Consider the following 16,139-nt stretch of genomic DNA (forward strand, 5'->3'; position numbering starts at 1 on the left):
TAATTTCTAATTAACTATCTAATCCTAATTAAACATAAATTAAGCTAATTATCACTAAAATTATACTACATCTTAATTTTCAAAATTGAGAAAGAGCTAAATTTAACCATAACAAAAACTGTAGTGCTAATTAATAGAAACTAATCAACCTTAAAATAACTTAACAGTGTTTAACAATGGGTTAACGGGGAATTGGCAAGGTTTAAGGTTCATGGGGTATGAGTAACAAGAACGGGGTAGGTCAGGCATAACGCATTTGGCCAAAGGCCCAATCCTATAACACCAACACGACTTCACATGCCCATGAATACCCAGCCTATACAGCCAGTTCAGATGCCTGGACTGCGTAAAACCCCATGAACAAACCACACAAAACGACTTTGGCATCGACTACACACCATCACGAATTCACCTCAAACGATTCAAAGAATTCGCTGCAAAATCCTGTGCGAACCTACCAGATTTGTGGCGTGGCGTTGCGTCGTCATTGAATATGACAGGGAATCGTCGTTGTCGATATTGATTTATGAAGGATGCCGAAGGATGCACCCTCATGACTGATAAAGAGCTTGGAATCGCGATCGAATTGAGGAGAGATTCTCCGTGAAAAGGTTTCGGTGAAGAGTGCGCGATGGGAAGCCTCGAATCGAATCTTCTATTCGTGTTGTCTTCCATGTTCCGGTGCGGTATTCAGGTGGCAAATTCCTCCTATTTTCGTTTTCCTCAATCCTCTTCTTTCATCGTTTTCCTTTATTTCTCTTGTGTGAATCATTTATGTTTCTTCTCCAATTCCGCAGTTGGAAGTTTGTTGGTTGTCGCCCGTTGCTGCGCTTTCTGCGTTGCGTTTCGATTTCCGCTTGCAGCATTGAGATGCAGGTGGTGTGGTGGTTTGAGCTCCACCAATTGAAGCTTCAACATGAAGCTTCAATGGTGTTTCACTATCAGAGCTTTGGTGAGGGAAAGAGAAGACGATTGAAAAAGTGAAACAGAAGGTTGAATAGTGGAGTAGAAAGATTGCAGAAATGAAAAAAAAAACCTCCTCAGAATGAGGCTTGGAGGGCTTATATAAAGCGCTTAGCCTAATCGATTCGGGAAGGTGGTTGATCGAGGTCAGTTCGGGTAGCCTGTCAGTTAATAACAGTTGGGAAATTGGTTTGATTAGTTTGTTAACTGGGCTTTTTAACTTTTTGCCTATGGTTTTCTTGTAGATAACCTTGAGTGAGAATTGTTATATCGATCGAAACTCTAGGTTGAAGTTAGTTGGTGAAATAAGATCCAAACATTATCCAATTAAAATTCCATTTGAACGTATTTGGGTATGAGTGAAAAACTGAAAACCTGTTATTTCTGACTTTTCCAAACTCATGTGAACAAGTTAGAATTCATTCTTTTTTTGGAACTACACTTAATCCTCCTTTGTTGATGCAGTATCGTTTAGCTCATCTTTTATCGAGGGAACCAGGCCAGCTGCAGAACCGGACAACAACAGGCATATAGCCACTGGCACTAAAGCTATCATAGTGATCTTCCAATCAGGTTATCACCTTAGATGGTATCTCATCCGGTGTCCCAGTTTCTGCAAGTAGCACCCTTTACCACTAATGAGCTTAATGGGTTTGAGAGTGGACTTGAAGGTTTTGAAGGCTTTTACTGGTGAGGTTTGGCCATTTGGCTTTGGTTTTTTGTGTGGTCGGTTTTCCGCTGCGTGGTTATCACGCGTTATTGGATCGACCATTGCAGGTTTATCATGGTTGGTTATTCGCTGCATTCTGAACCTTCCACTTGTGGCTTTTGCAGGTCATTTTGTCCCGTATGCAGTTCAACGGTGTTTGGTTTTTTTGCAGTTGCACCTTCGCTGCAGCTTGTGATGATGTGTACTATCATGTCTGGAGATGTTAGTTTGGATGGTTAAATGCAGGGCTGAACTGGTCATGTTTCTTCTATCAATGACATTGCAGGTGAATCTGAGTTATGTATGTTCCCAATACTTGGTCTTGATCCTAACGAGTTATTATAGTGAATTGTAGGCCATGTTTTCAAAGTACATTGAACTGAGTTTGGAAGTATGTTGTGAAATTTGATTGTATGAAAAGTGCGATTGTGTTGTTGTTTGGTTTTTGATCTAGTTATAACGGACTGTTGCGATTCAGTTATGTAGAGTCTAAAATTCTATTGTAGTAGTTAGGGTGAATTGCTTTGATTTAGTGAAATTGGGTGAAATTGTAGTGATGCTAATAGTAGCTTAACATGATATACTAAAAATGAAATTAGTTAGTTAATTGTACTGATATTGATTTGAGTTGAATTGAAAGGCTTATTACGGCATCTCGTACTGAATCCCTGAGCTGCCATAATGTGGATGTTGTGCTATTTGGAGAAAATGAATTTTTAGAATGTACTGTCATGTTAGGCTGGTCGGAAACTAGTTACTTAGCACTTAGTGAATGCAATCTAACATCCTGTATATGCTGTTGAAATGCAGGTGTCGTTGCCAGCTTAATTTCCAAATGCAGTTTGAAGTTAATTAGGCTAGATATGGCAATGCAATGTGGACTATTTCCTTGTACGGTGGGTGTAGCCGGAAATTCATGGTCATCAAGCTATTGACAAGCTAGAGATCAATTAACAAGAGTCGCCTCCGCGTTTTTATTATTTCCAAGGGAAAAGGGAAAAAGTACGAACAAAACCCAATTAGTAAGAAGTTTTAAAGTAAAAACTAATAAAAATTATAGATCACAGGTAAGGGGGTTGGTGACACAGATGGAAGGTGTTAGCACCCAAAGTGTCCTAGTTACTCCTAGGGAACCCTTTTTGTGTGCATATGTATTTTGTACAAAGTGATATTTACAAACAAATAGAATGGGGGATGAGAAAATAATTCATTAATTATATTTTTGTGTTTGACAATACTGATGCGTTTGTAAATCTTGATGTTCGCAAGTGTACGAACGCGTCAGAGTAATATAAAAGATTATCGAACCACAGAGACCAAGTGTCAATCTATTGTTATGGTGTTTATCAAAGGCAATTAAAATAAGTGTTTTTGTAGTGTGCAATTGGAAAGTAAAGTTTTAAAATAAATTTAATTAATAAAGACATGGTCAAATGTAATTCACATAATTAAATGATAATCCAAGTACTTGCTAATAGAACTACTTATGGACAATGTTTCCTACTTTGAAAAGAACTAATTTAATCGGAATTGTCGCTTTCGCGTATTCAGAACCGAGTTGTACTCCCTAATCAAACCCTCTTATTGTCACTTATAAAAAGGCGTGCATTGCGTTAGAGTAGTAAGCCTATTTTTGAGAAATATAGTATCTTGACTAAGTTGAAAAGTATTATAACATGGATTTCTTAACCAAAAGAGGTTCTCACGAATCAGACTCTAAACTTATAAACGTGTCCGAAAATAGTTTCAAAATCTCTTTTCTTCTTGATGTTAAAAACTCCTAATGAATTAGACAAAGCGCTTTCGCTGTTTTTGAAATAGTTAAAAACAATTAAGTTTAAAAAGACGTTGGACGGCTTTCGATCTTACCCAACGGAATTGAAGTGCGGGAAAACTTAATTTGAAAGTTAAAATAGCCCCTTAAGTGTTTCTACGAACAATTGTACGGATTACTGGTTTAATTATGATCCTTACATTCTAGCCTTATAAATTTAGTTAGACATGGTAAAGTAAAAGTGCATTAAAATAAATAAAAGTAGTGCGAGTGCGGAAAGTAAATAATTTAAAGCGAGTGCGGAAAATAAATGAAAGTAGTGCGAGTGCGGAAAATAAATAATGTAAAAGCGAGTGCGGGAAATAAATAAAGTAAAGGCGAGTGCGGGAAATAAATAAAGTAAAGCGAGTGCGGGAAATAAATAAAGTAAAGCGAGTGCGGGAAATAAATAAAGTAAAGGCGAGTGCGGGAAATAAATAAAGTAAAGCGAGTGCGGGAAATAAATAAAGTAAAGGCGAGTAATAAAAACCTGTTCCAATCGGAGGGCTAAGTAAATTGCAATGCGGAAAAGAAAATGGCGGCAGGATTAACTTCCTTCCAAAGTGCTCCAAACTCGAGTACAAACTCTATCACAGACTCAATCACACAATTGTGGTAACACTCCAATGCGAAGCGATTACCACTTTATAAAACTGAATATATGCCTAAGTGAAACAAAGTTGCTTCTGATTTCGCCTTGTTCCAACGTTCGGATCTTCGTCTGCTCTAAGTTTGGGTCATTGTAAAACTGAATTCGCGTTTCTATTTATAAGCAAATAAAAAAGGTGGAATTTACTTGGATGCCCTTCAACTTGAAAATAGAGGAAACCGTTTTCCTCTTGTGGCGCCCGCCACAAGGCCATGGCGCCCGCCACAAGCACAAAGTGGGGCGCCTTAGTGGAAGTGGTGGGAAAACGTGGGAGTTGATGGAAGTTTGAATTGGACACTTCATGGCTTGGACTGTGGCGCCCGTCATGGGGTAGGCCATAAGAGCAAAATGCTGATTTTTAGGGTTTTTGGCTCTTTTTCGCTCCTTTTCTCGATCGGGGCTCCTATTAAGGTAAAAACCTGAAAACAAAGGAAAACACAGTAATAACACAACAAAACGATAATAAAATAACTAGAATGCATGCGAAATCGGAGTCGAAAATACGTAAATTTTAGTGTGATCAAACTCTCCCACACTTAAACCTTTGCTTGTCCTCAAGCAAAACATTATAAAGCTCATAAAAGAAAAACTGGTGTAAACGAGTGCTTCAGGTGAAAATTCTAAGTTCAAGTCGGGATGCAGTGATAGGTACTAACTGAGTGAACTAAGGGTATCATGATGACACTAATCCGAAAATACGGACATAAACTTCATTCCTATATTAACCAACCCATATTATCCCACAATACCTAGGCCTGCCTCTTCATCTCTTTTGTGTCCTTTTCATTCAGGCGCAATCACATTAAGCCCGTTATCCGTACATGCTTCGTAGTAGAGTGGCCTGTTAGTGATTATGATCTGAACATGGGATTTCTGGCACATAAATATGTGTAAATCCTTTTATTGGACCCAACTGTAGTTATGGGGGATCGGATCGTAATCCGCCCTACCGAGTTCAGTGCCAGATACCTCTGAACCAACTAGCAGTGGGTGCTGCTTTTCTTTTTCTTTTTTTCTTTGTGTAGCAAATTTTTTTTTTACAATTATTTGGTTTAAATGACTTTGTGAGGGTCACCTATACCGGAGTTGCCTTTTTGCTTTCTTTTATTTTTTTGTTTTTCTGGATCATTCACTTATTTGCATCGGTCCCCTACGTAGAGGATGCGTAGGCCAGAGCTGACTACTGAGATAAACTACTAAGGACTTATACGGAAATGATGATTAAGGCCATGGTATATGGGGTTTCGGGAATGATTCCTATATTTACGAAGTCTATGGTGCTAGAACAGATACTGATGTTTCGCAAAGTTCTCCCAAGTCACCGCATCCTTACTCAGAACATGTCCTTAAAACCTAAAAACTTTCGAAATAACACTATTTTCTTTTGCAATTTTTTTTTTTGTGAGGCTAAAGGTATGGGGAGGTAGGATTGTACTAAAGATCTACTGTATTTGGTGACTCGTCAGACTCATGCATTATACTAGAAAGCAAAATAAACAACTAAAAGGAAATAACAATAAATAAAAAACAGCAAATAAAAACGATAAAGGAAAAGCGAGAAAAACACTAAAGAAAAGATGATAGAGTCTCCTCCCACACTTAAATCGAACATTGTCCCCAATGTTTCGAAATAAGATAAGGAAGAGTTACCTGGCAACCTATTGCTGACCACTAGTGCCCTCGCCATCCTGAGGTGGACGATGGGATCGGGTACAACGACGGTCTCTCTGATCCATCCTCGCCTGCAGGGAATCCTGAGCGGTCCTCACCTCTCGAAGGTTACCTATAATGGAACCTTGAGTGGCTTCAATTAGTGCCATGTGTCTCTGGTGGTATGGTTGCTGACGGGCTTGCGTATTTGTAATCACTTGCAGAGACTGTAGAACAGTGTCGTAGGACCTGTCTGACCTCCGCTGTGATTCTTGCATGAAGTTCATATTATCCGTCATTTGTTGCTGGAGGGTAGAGAGTAGGTCATCACGCCTTTGCTCTCTAGCCAGGTGGTCACGCCACATCTCCTATGTAATATAGAAGCCAGGAGTGGTACCTGTAGAAGAAGAAGATGGTGCGGTGTGTGGTGGTGAAGGATGATGGGGGGACACATGTGGTACGGGAGATCTCTCTCTCCGATCATATTCATCATCAGTGTCTGGTCCTGCCTCATCAGGAATGTTAGGAGGGAGAGGACCCAAAACAGGTGGAGCATCTAAATCATAGGTCCAATTCCTCTCATCACGTATATTTGTACGTCTAGTGCAAGGTAGAATAACAGATGGGATGGCTACACCATGAATCATAAGTGTATAACCTCCTTCTCTCCTTGAGCGGCACAATTTCATGTCTCTCAGAAATTTTAAATTAATTGTGCGAGGAGGTAAGGGGTTTAGGGTAGCCATCTCATTATTCAGGTTAAGTGCCCGAGCAATAGACGTAATCAAGCCACCAAAAGAAATCGGTCCCGCCTTATTCAGAGTTAACATCATATGGGCGAGCATAAACGGAACCGAATTTTTTTTCCTATTTGTGAGGCTTCCTTGCAAAAATAGAAGCTCTCTAGCGTTAACCTTATTTGGATTCTCCCGGCCAAAAACATTGCATGCCAACAGATATTTAAAAACTCTGATGGCCGGGTTATGGATGGTTGAGGCAAGAACTCCTTCAAAAGAGTTAATGAAAGTGTTTGATAGACGCTCCCAGAAGGAAAATACCTCAACAGCCCATTCGGAATCCAAAGGGGCCTCACAAATAGCACCCTCCCCATTAGAGATCCCTAACAGACTGGCTAGTTCATCGGTACTGAATTGGTATTCAACAACAAACATTCTAAATTGAATAGTACCGACTGTGCTAGAAGTGTTAGGGCGGACAACATAAATTAAAGAACTTAAAAATTCAATTGTCAGCCGCTCATAGGTGGGTTCTTTGTTGATAAAGAAATTATGCAAACCTAAGAAGTCTAATAAATGGAAAATGCTATGGTAGATGCCTAAAGTATATAGACAATCTTCGTCAACATACCTCGTCGCGAGAATCTCCCGATTTTGCAACCGTTCAATGATTTTTCTTTGTCTTTCCCCCTGTTTCCCTCCTCGAAGAACGAATCCGTTGAACTCCATTTGAATGCTCTTGAAATGTGGATGAAGAAGATGAAGTGGTTGGTGAAAAGGTTGGATTTTTACAAAATCCGGCGGATGAATTCAAAAACGGAAAGTGGAACAATGATATGTGTGGTATGATGGTTAGGAAAGTATGAGCTTTTTGTGGGTTCAAGGACTTTTTCTCAAGGTGAAAAAATGGGTTTTGAAGGTTGTAAGTTGCAAAAATGGTGAAGAAGAGAGGTCTGCCCCGACCATTTACAGACGCTGTGGCGGGCGCCACAGGTCCTATGGCGGGCGCCACAAGGCAAAATCCGGCTGGGCCAGATTTTGGTCCTTTGGTTTGGGCTTCGCTTGTCTTTTGGCTTTGAGGGGTCTGGATAGCATTTGTCTTGTGATTCTCCTAGTAACTTCGACTTGCATAATTTTTATAAAAGTAAAAACGAAAATAAAAATTGAAACTGAAACAAAAACAAAAACAGAAATTAAATGTAAATAAATAAATAACTGAAAAAATTAAAATGCAAAATAAAATAAATATAAAACATATATAGATAAAAATACTAATGTATGGTAGTAGTTCATATAATATTCTGAATGCGGTAATATAAAATGAGCAAAGTAAATACGATAAATATAAAAATGAGACGAAATAAGATTAAACGGTGAGATCATGTAGTCGGGATGTCATCTTCCTGAGTGGAACCACGGAGCATGGCGACTTCTTGCTTGAGCTCTGCGATCTCCTGATATAGACAATCGACTTCAGTAGCATGGGTGAGATCAGACACTCCTATCTGTAAAGTTAAGTCTGCCACTTCCTGTCTAAGCTCTGCAATCTCTCTACGGCACTCAGTAATCTGGGTGCGTATGTTGGGTGTCTGCAATGAATGATTATTAGAGAAAACAGTGATTCTAGGAGATGGTGGTGTAGGCGTGTATTCAGCAATGGGTGGTGATCTCGGTGCCTCGACGGTCTCTCCCTGGCCTTCTAGAGCATAACTCCAATTCGCTGGATCATGCACACTGGTCATCATAGGGTCTGGCAATGTGAAGTAATGGATGGTCTCACTGTCAACTAGCAATTGGAACTGACATGGGTGGAAAGAGGCTCTCCTCATCAATCCTCTGGTCAAACAGAAATCGATGTCCATGGTAGTGTATCCACAGTAGGTCCGAAGATGCAACAGTTTGCGAGACAGACCTAAAGCGACAGCAATCTGTGTGATGATTCCACCAACATGGATGACTCCTTCGGTGGATCTAGAGATACCGCTGAGATTAGTCAATAAAAAGTTCCCACATGCTACTGGGCGAGACTGGGATGCGCAAAATAATAGGAAGATCTCCTCTTCACTCAGTAGTGTCTCTGCATCCGGTCTTCCCAAGAAGGAATATGCTAATATCATCTGAAAATATCTGAAGGCTGGGTTATGTATGACATAAGATAACTGTGTAGATGGATCCTGGCTTCCACCGCCTGATATATCACTCCAAAACTTCTCCACTTCCTTACCCAGGAAATATCCCAAAGGTGTCTCCGGGATAGCATCAGGAGTAGTCTGGAAACCTAATAAGTCGCCGAACTCTTTCTGGCTGAAGGAGTACTCAACCCCAAAGAGCTTGAAAGCAGCATACCCATCTGGTCCAGAATATGGGTCGTAGTCGAATGAACTCAGGAACTCCAGAGTCAGGTTCCTATATGTGTTGCTCAAGTCATCAGCAAATTCGTCCCAGTGGAGCTGGTGGCTAAGGAATTGGATACTAGGCTCGATACCCAGTGCCTCCATACAATGCTGATCAGGGTAACGTGTGGGTGCCATAGGGCGCTGGTATAAAGCAATGTAGCGCTCCCTCTGAGCATTGTCTCTATAGGCGACATGCATGTCATAAAAACCCTGCATCCTGTAAAAGTTAGGAAAGTGATCCTGAAAATACAAACCATTCAAACTTTAGTCTCAATGCAAAATAAGAGAAAATAAAATAAAAATAAAAATAAATGTAAATAAATGCGAAAAAAAAGTAAAATGAAAAGAAAAACCATGGGTTGCCTCCCACACAGCGCTTGTTTAACGTCATTAGCTTGACGGTTAGAATTTATACACCTGTAGTAGTGGTAATTGGTGGATCAATCAGGGTGTGGCTCGAGTAGTATGTTGGAATGTCTCCTCCTTCGTAGAGCTTCAGTCTTTGTCCATTTACAACGAATGGACTACAGGTATCGTTCTTGATTTCTACGGCTCCGGATCTCAGAATCTTGGATACTTCGAAAGGACCAGTCCATCTTAAACATAGCTTTCCAGGGAAAAGTCGTAACCTAGTGTTGAAAAGGAGAACAGAATCGCCTACATTGAAGTTTTTCTTTACTATTCTGTTGTCATGATAGGCTTTTGTCCTCTCTTTATATATTTTTGCATATTTGTAGGCAGATTGCCTAAGCTCTTCTAATTTATGAATGTCTAGGATACACTTTTCTCCAGCGGCTAAGTAGTCTAAATTCAAAGTTTTAATGGCCCAATAGGCCTTATGCTCTAACTCGAATGGTAAGTGACAAGGTTTTCCATAAACTAGTTGGTAAGGAGTAGTTCCTATAGGGGTTTTGAAAGCGGTTCTATAGGCCCATAATGCTTCTTGAAGCTTCTGAGACCAGTCTCTCCTAGAAATAGAAACAGTTTTCTCTAGGATTTGTTTTATCTCCCTATTAGATACTTCTACTTGGCCACTAGTTTGTGGATGGTATGGTGTTGCTACTCTATGCCTAACTCCATATTTTCTTAAAAGTTTGTCAAATATTCTCGATATAAAGTGTGATCCTCCATCGCTTATGACTAAACGTGGTGTTCCAAATCTAGGGAATATATAGTTTTTGAATAATTTGATTACTACCCTAGTGTCGTTTGTGGGTGCAGCTATAGCTTCAATCCACTTAGACACATAGTCTACAGCTACTAAGATATACCTATTTCCTAAGGATGGTGGAAAAGGTCCCATGAAATCTATACCCCATACGTCAAAGAGTTCTACTTCTTGAATGTTTCTTAAGGGCATTTCATCTCTTCTTGAAATGTTTCCAGTGCGTTGGCATCTGTCGCATTTGACAATGAAAGCATAGACATCGCGCCACATGGTAGGCCAAAATAGGCCAGCTTGAAGAATCTTGGCGTATGTCTTAGAGGTGCTCGCATGTCCACCATAAGGTGCAGAATGACAATGCTCGATAATATTATTTACTTCTTCTTCTGGGACGCAACGGCGAAAGATGCCATCTTTACCCCTTTTGAAAAGGAGCGGTTCGTCCCAATAGAAGTTTCTCACATCGTGGAAGAATTTCTTCTTGCGGTAGTAGTCAAGATCAGGGGGTACTATATCAACAGCTAGGTAATTAACGAAATCTGCATACCAGGGTACGTTATTTATTGCTAAGGAATTTTGGGAATGCTCATAAGGATCTAGGTTATTTGCTTCAATGGTTTCTACTTTAGCTATCAGTCTATCATAGGCGAAATCATCATTTATGGGTACTAGTTCAGGTTTTAGATGTTCTAGCCTAGAAAGGTGATCGGCCACTACATTTTCAGTGCCTTTTTTTATCTCTTATATCTAAATCAAACTCTTGTAGTAATAGAATCCATCGGAGTAACCTGGGCTTGGCATCTTTTTTACTTAATAGGTAACGAATGGCAGCATGATCGGTGTAAACAATAATTTTTGCTCCTACTAGATAAGATCTAAATTTGTCTATAGTGAAAACTACAGCGAGTAATTCTTTTTCAGTTGTTGCATAATTAAGTTGGGCAGCATCTAGGGTTCTACTGGCATAATAAATGACATGTAACTTTTTATCTTTTCTTTGTCCTAGAACGGCTCCAACTGCATAATCACTAGCATCGCACATTATCTCAAAAGATTCCGACCAATCGGGTGGTTTCATAATGGGTGCTGAGATTAATGTTTGCTTTAAAAGATTAAATGCGTCATTACATTTTTCATCAAAAATGAATTCAGCATCTTTCATTAAAAGTCCGGTTAACGGTTTAGTTATTTTGGAGAAGTCTTTAATAAAACGCCTGTAGAATCCATCGTGTCCAAGAAAGCTTCAGACTTCTCTGATTGTTTTTGGTGGTTTTAGGTTTTCTATAACTTCTATTTTAGCTTTATCTACCTCTATACCCTTTTCAGAAACTATATGTCCTAAAACTATTCCTTCGGTCACCATGAAATGAAAATTTTCCCAATTTAGCACGAGGTTCACCTCCACGTATCTCTCCAGGATTTTCTCAAGGTTAGCAAGACAATTGTGGAAATCGAATCCGCAAACCGAGAAATCATCCATAAACACTTCCATGATACCATCTAGGTAATCTGCAAAGATTGACATCATGCAGCGTTGGAAAGTAGCTGGGGCGTTACAGAGGCCGAAAGGCATTCGTCTGTAGGCAAAAGTTCCATAGGGGCATGTAAAGGTAGTTTTTTCTTGATCTTCGGGGTGAATAGGTATTTGGAAGAATCCAGAGCATCCATCTAGATAGCAGAAGTAAGAGTGTCTGGCTAGACGCTCCAACATCTGGTCTATAAATGGTAAAGGGAAATGATCCTTCCTAGTTGCTTTATTTAATTTTCTATAATCTATACACATCCGCCATCCTCCTTCTAAACGTTTTGCTACATGTTCGCCTTTATCGTTTTGCACGACTGTGATGCCTCCCTTTTTAGGTACTACATGCACAGGGATCACCCACTTACTATCCGAGATCTGGTAGATTATACCTGCCTCAAGTAACTTAAGAACTTCCTTCTTAACAACATCACTCATTATAGGGTTTATTCTTCTCTGATGCTCCCTAGAGGGTTTTGAATCTTCTTCGAGCGAAATCCGATGCATGCATACGGATGGGCTTATACCTTTCAGGTCAGAGATATTATATCCTAAGGCTGAGGGATATCTTCGTAAAACGTCTAAAAGTTGGTTCGTTTCCTCATGGCTCAAGGTAGCACTAACTATAACTGGACGGTTCATCTTTTCATCGAGGAACTCATATTTCAGGTTCTTAGGCAGCTCCTTAAGTTCTAAGGTTGGTTTCTTAGGGCATGGTATAGGATCTGGAGTAAGGGATAAACATTCGTAAAGGTTATCATCGATGTAAGGTTCTTTAAAGTCATCATCTTCCTTTATGGGGGTTGATGGTAACTTAATTGTTTTTATAATTTCTTTTTGTTCTAATTCTCTAACACATTCATCAATGATATCTAAGGCATAACACGAGTCTCCCATCACAGGTGCCATAAGAAATTTCGAAAGTATAAATTCTATTTTCTCGTCGCCTACCTCAAATGTCAACTTTCCTTTCTTGACATCTATTATGGCTCCTGCAATCGATAAGAATGGTCTACCTAGAAGAATTGGTATATCATTATCCTCTTTGATGTCCATGACGACAAAATCAATAGGGATAAACAACTGACATATCCTAACAGGAACATCTTCTAAAATGCCTATCGGATATTTGACAGATCTATCGACTAACTGAAGTGACATCTTAGTGGGATGTAATTCTCCTAAATTTAATCCCTCACAAACTGCTAGAGGCATTAAGCTCACACTAGCTCCTAAGTATAGAAAAGCTTTTTCGATGACATGATTACCCAAAAGGCAAGGAATGGAGAAATTTCCAGGATCTTTATCTTTCTTTGCTAATTTGTCCTCGGAAATAGCATTACATTCCAAAGGCCTCGGATCGTCAAGTCTACGTTTGTTGGTAAGGATATCTTTCAGAAACTTTGCATAAGAAGGTATTTGGGTGATGGCTTCTGTGAAAGAGATTTCTACATGAAGTTTTTCTATAACTTTAATAAATTTTTGGTACTATTTATTGATCTGGGTTTGTTTGAGTCTTTGGGGATATGGTATAGGTGGTTTATATGGCAGGGGCGGTACGTAAATTTTATCTTTAGGTTCTTCTCCTTTATCTCGACCTTCCTGCTTTTCAGATTCCTCTGGTTCCTTTACTTCGTCCGGGGGTTTGGTACATTCCTTAGAAGTTTCGGGTTCACTGAATCTTGGGTTTGGTGGCTCATCATAAGCGTTCCCACTTCGTAGGGTAATGGCATTGGCTTGTCCTCTCGGATTTTGTTGAGGTTGTCCAGGGAATTGTCCTCCAGGTGTAGTCTGAGGGGCTTGGTTTAAAGCTACCTGAGAGATCTGGGTTTCAAGCATCTTGGTATGAGTAACTATTTGGTCAACCTTGGTTCCTAATTGTGTAATCAATTCGTTAACATGAATGTTTTGGTTCATGAACTCCTTGTTTTGTTGGGTTTGAGCGGTGATAAAATTTTCCATAATTTTCTCAAGGCTCGGCTTTGGTGGTACAGGTTGTATAGGTTGATTTGATCTAGGGGCTTGATAACTAGGTCTCGGAGGTGCATTATTTTGAATAGGGTTATTGTTTTTATAGGAGAAGTTAGGGTGATTCCTCCATCCAAGGTTATAGGTATTCGAATATGGGCTCCCTTGGGTGTAGCTCACTTGCTCGGAGTGGGTTTCGTTTAATAGACTACATTCTGCGGATTGGTGTCCTTGGGTTACACATATCTCACAATCCGACGAAACTGCGACTACAGTATTCGGGTTCGTGCACATATGCTCGACCTTAAGGGCTAATGCGTCCACTTTAGCTTGCATCATGTCTATAGAGCTTAGTTCATGCACTCCTCCTTGGGCTTCCTTCTTCTCAACTGTCGCTCGTTCGACTCCCTATGATTGATGGTTTTGAGCCATGTCTTCGATGAGGGCACTAGCTTCAGGGTAAGGTTTGTTCATCAGAGCACCGCCTGCGGCAGCGTCGATGGTATCTTTGTGTTGTAATGAAGTCCATTATAGAAGGTTTGAATGATTAACCAATTTTCTAAGCCATGATGTGGGCATGCTCGTAATAACTCTTTATATCTCTCCCAAGCTTCGAACAACGATTCTCCATGGTTTTGGGTAAATCTAGTTATATGGTTTCGAAGAACGGCGGTCTTACTCGGGGGAAAATATCTAGCAAGAAAAACTCTTCTAAGGTTATCCCAAGTCGTAATGGAATTGGGTGGAAGGGAATCTAACCATGATAGGGCTTTATCTCTGAGGGAAAAAGGAAATAATCTTAAACGTATTGCCTCAGGAGAAGCTCCATTGGTTTTAAAAGTATCTGCTAATTGAAGAAATATTTTTAAATGTTGGTTTGGGTTCTCGGTAGCGAGACCCGCGAATTGTCTCTGTTGCACTAGTTGTAACAGGGATGGTTTAAGTTCAAAATTATTAGCTGGTATGGTTAGGTTTACTATACTAGAACTAGGTTCTTCGTTAGATGGTTGAGCGAAGTCCTTAAGAGGTCTTTGGTTTTGATCTTCGGCCATAGCTCTCTTAATTCTATGAAAGAATAAACGTGCGCGAGCGTAAAGTTCAGGTTCCGCCAGAGGGTATACTAAACTTAAACTTCCGGTGCTGCGAGTTCTTCGCATCGACCGGCAGGAAATAACCTAAGTCTAAACGAAATAACAACAGGAAAATGAAATTTAACGAAATTGGTCCCCGGCAACGGCGCCAAAAACTTGATGCGTTTGTAAATCTTGATGTTCGCAAGTGTACGAACGCGTCAGAGTAATATAAAAGATTATCGAACCACAGAGACCAAGTGTCAATCTATCGTTATCTATTGTTATGGTGTTTATGAAAGACAATTAAAATAGGTGTTTTTGTAGTGTGCAATTGGAAAGTAAAGTTTTAAAATAAATTTAATTAATAAAGACAGGGTCAAATGTAATTCACATAATTAAATGATAATCCAAGTAATTGCTAATAGAACTACTTATGGGCAATGTTTCCTACTTTGAAAAGAACTAATTTAACAGGAACTTTCGCTTTCGCGTATTCAGAACCGAGTTGTACTCCCTAATCAAACCCTCTTATTGTCACTTATAAAAAGGCGCGCATTGCGTTAGAGTAGTAAACCTATTTTTAAGAAATATAGTATCTTGACTAAGTTGAAAAGTATTATAATCTGGATTTCTTAACCAAAAGAGGTTCTCACGAACCAGACTCTAAACTTATAAACGCGTCCGAAAATAGTTTCAAAATCTCTTTTCTTCTTGATGTTAAAAACTCCTAATGAACTAGACAAAGCGCTTTCGCTGTTTTTGAAATAGTTAAAAACAATTAAGTTTAAAAATACGTTGGACGGCTTTCGATCTTACCCAACGGAATTGAAGTGCGGAAAAACTTAATTTGAAAGTTAAAATAGCCCCTTAAGTGTTTCTACGAACAATTGTACGGATTACTGGTTTAATTATGATCCTTACATTCTAGCCTTATAAATTTAGCTAGACATGGTAAAGTAAAAGTGCATTAAAATAAATAAAAGTAGTGCGAGTGCGGAAAGTAAATAATTTAAAGCGAGTGCGGAAAATAAATGAAAGTAGTGCGAGTGCGGAAAATAAATAATGTAAAAGCGAGTGCGGGAAATAAATAAAATAAAGGCGAGTGCGGGAAATAAATAAAGTAAAGCGAGTGCGGGAAATAAATAAAGTAAAGTGAGTGTGGGAAATAAATAAAGTAAAGGCGAGTAATAAAAACCTGCTCCAATCGGAGGGCTGAGTAAATTGCAATGCGGAAAAGAAAATGGCGGCAGGATTAACTTCCTTCCAAAGTGCTCCAAACTCGAGTACAGACTCTATCACAGACTCAATTACACAATTGTGGTAACACTCCAATGCGAAGCGATTACCACTTTATAAAACTGAATATATGCCTAAGTGAAACAAAGTTGCTTCTGATTTCGCCTTGTTCCAACGTTCGGATCTTCGTCTGCTCTAAGTTTGGGTCATTGTAAAACTGAATTCGCGTTTCTATTTATAAGCAAATAAAAAAGGTGG

At 39.5% G+C, this 16,139-nt stretch overlaps 1 long non-coding RNA gene and 1 other non-coding gene across 7 annotated transcripts; both read left to right on the top strand.

The window, feature by feature from the left end:
* The first annotated feature begins 221 nt into the window (after window positions 1–221).
* Window positions 222–2,886, top strand: LOC127084285 (uncharacterized). Of its 6 annotated transcripts, XR_007788690.1 has the most exons (6): window positions 232–694; window positions 798–1,109; window positions 1,209–1,316; window positions 1,429–1,653; window positions 1,798–1,973; window positions 2,483–2,886. It is a non-coding gene; the product is annotated as an uncharacterized LOC127084285 (long non-coding RNA). The 6 variants fall into 6 exon arrangements; XR_007788711.1 differs by having other exon boundaries at window positions 228–694; window positions 798–1,316; XR_007788700.1 differs by lacking the exon at window positions 1,209–1,316 and having other exon boundaries at window positions 240–694.
* An 11,247-nt stretch (window positions 2,887–14,133) lies between these two features.
* Window positions 14,134–14,240, top strand: LOC127117051 (small nucleolar RNA R71). Its single transcript, XR_007801813.1, has one exon. It is a non-coding gene; the product is annotated as a small nucleolar RNA R71 (small nucleolar RNA).
* The last annotated feature ends 1,899 nt before the right edge of the window (window positions 14,241–16,139 follow it).

This window comes from Lathyrus oleraceus, chromosome 1 (genome assembly GCF_024323335.1).
Source record: "Lathyrus oleraceus cultivar Zhongwan6 chromosome 1, CAAS_Psat_ZW6_1.0, whole genome shotgun sequence".
Lineage (NCBI taxonomy): Eukaryota > Viridiplantae > Streptophyta > Magnoliopsida > Fabales > Fabaceae > Lathyrus > Lathyrus oleraceus.